A 2,469-nucleotide genomic window follows, 5' to 3' on the forward strand; every position below is an offset into this window, starting at 1 on the left:
GGGGGGGGGGGGGGGGGGGGGGGGGGGGGGCGTTGGTGTTGGAGGCCTTGCCGGGGACCTCGCCTGGGGAAAAGCACGTTCAGTCAGATAGTGGGCAAGCGTTTAATATGTTCACGTTCGGGTGGTAGGCAGCTACCTCGCAGAGATGCAAAAGGCAGAACGGAAGGAACGGAGGATGATGGCCTCTTCTGTTTCCATCTGAGAAGTGGGGACCCATGGGTGTCTTGTCAGAAGCTATAGAAGGTGATTTGACTTGGTGGAAGTGATTGACTGAAAATACTGGAATGAACCAAATGGTCATCATTGCACTCAGTTTCAGTGACAAGTCAGGATGGAGTCGGAGGGCTCCTAACCAAGTCATAATAGTCCTAGACTCCTATAGTTGCTTTAATTTTTTGTTTGTATTTACTTTTATTTTTTGTAGAGATGAGGTCTAACTATGTTGCCCAAACTGGTCTGAAAATCCTAATCTCAAGGGATCCTCCTGCCTTGGCCTCCCAAAGTGCTGGGATTATAGGCGTGAGCCACCGTGCCTGGCAAGTGGCTATAGTTCTTAAAAAATGAAAAAAAAATTTTTTTCCAGTGGAGATGAGGTCTTGCTATGTTGCCAGGCTGATCTCAAATTCCTGAGCTCAAGCTATCCTCCCACTTTAGCTTCCCAAAACGCTGGGATTACGGCATGAGCCACCAAGACTGGCCTATTATAATTTTTATAATACTTCTTTTGAATCCTTAATATTTACTTATTTTATTTTTTATTTTTTGAGTTGGAGTCTCACTCTGTCACCCAGACTGGAGTGCAGTGGCTGCTCCCGGCCACCGCAACCTCGACCTGCTGGACTCCGGTGATCCTTCCACCTCAGCCTTCCAAGTAGCTGGAACTACAGGCATGCGCTACCAGGCCCGGTAATTGTTTGATTTATTGTAGCGATGAAGTCTCGCCCAGGTGGGTTTCGAACCGGCGGGCTCAGGCAATCTACTCACCTCAGCCTCCCAAAGCGCAGGATTACAGGCTGAGCCACTGAGCCCGGCAATCCTTAATATTTAAAGCAAAGCTTCCCAAACTCTGATACACATAAAAATCACCTAGAGATTTTGTTAAAATGTTTGGCCAGGTATGGTGGTTTACACCTGTAATTCCAGTACTTGAGGAAGCCCAGGCAGGAAGCCTGCTTGAACAAACAAATTCAAGACCAGCCTGGGCAACATAGAACCCCATCTCAAAAACACAAAATAAGGATGAGCATGGTGGCTCAAGTCTGTAATCCCAGCACTTTGGGAGACCAAGGTGAGAGGATTGCCTGAGCTCAGGGGTTTGAGACCAGCCTGGGCAACTTGGTGAGAACTTGTCTCTAAAATAAATAAAAAAACCCATACAAACAAAAGAATTAGTGCAATTACTCTAGGAGTCCAGGACTATTATGTCTTGGTTTGCAGCCCTTTGACTCCATCCTGACTTGTCACTGAAACTGAGTGCAATGGTCCATTCCAATATTTTCAGTTTACTACTTCAACCAAGTCAAATCACCTTCTATAGCTCCTGACAAGGCACCCATTCAAAAATAAAATAAAACAAGCTGGGCTCGGTGGCTCAGCCTGTTATCCCGTGCCTTGGGAGGCTGAGGTGAGTGGATTGCCTGAGCCCGCGGGTTCAAAACCCACCTGGGCAACTTGGTGAGACCTCATCTCTACAATAAATCAAAAAATTAGCCGGGTGTGGTAGCGCGCACCTGTAGTTCCAGCTACTTGGAAGGCTGAGGCAGAAGGATGGCCGGAGCCCAGCAGTTCGAAGTTGCGGTGGCCGGGAGCAGCTACTGCACTCCAGTCTGGGTGACAGAGTGAGACTCCAACTCAAAAATAAATAAATAAATAAATAAATAAAGGGTGACAGAGTGAGACTCCAACTCAAAAATAAATAAATAAATAAATAATAAATAAATAAAATAAAACAAAACCAAAGAGTTGGTTCTTATTTATCAGGTTTGGAGTGCAACCTGAAATCCTGTATTTTTTTGAGTAGGAGTCTCACTTTGTCGCCCAGGCTGGAGTGCAGTGGCACGTTCACTGCCGGGTTCAGGTGATCTGCCTCAGCTTTCCAAGTAGCTGGAACTACAGGCATGTGCTACCACACCTGGCTAATTTTTTGATTTATTGTAGAGATGATGTCTTACCAAGTTGCCCAGGCTGGTCTCGAATCAGTGAGATCAGTCAATCCTCTCTCCTTGGCCTCCCAAAGTGCTGGGATTATAGGTGTGAGGCACCATGCCCAGCCAAATCCTGTATTTCTAACAAGCTCCCAGGTGATGACCATCTCCTGGTCTGTGGATAACTCTGAGTGGAAAGGACTTAAAGTATCACTATCCAGTAGAACTTTCTGCAGTGATAGAAATGCTTTACTGGAGCTGGGCTAGGTGGCTCAGCCTGTAATCCTGCACCTTGGGAGGCTGAGGTGAGTGGATTGCCTGAGCC

The 2,469-nt window shown here is 46.7% G+C and overlaps 1 protein-coding gene across 2 annotated transcripts in view; it reads left to right on the top strand.

The window, feature by feature from the left end:
• The window catches only part of SLC25A44 (solute carrier family 25 member 44), a 22,329-nt gene that overhangs the window by 586 nt on the left and 19,274 nt on the right, over positions 1-2,469 (top strand). The gene's annotated exons all lie outside the window — the stretch shown is intronic.

This window comes from Carlito syrichta, unplaced genomic scaffold (assembly GCF_000164805.1).
Source record: "Carlito syrichta isolate Samal-C Ts95f unplaced genomic scaffold, Tarsius_syrichta-2.0.1 Scaffold307330, whole genome shotgun sequence".
Taxonomy (NCBI): domain Eukaryota; kingdom Metazoa; phylum Chordata; class Mammalia; order Primates; family Tarsiidae; genus Carlito; species Carlito syrichta.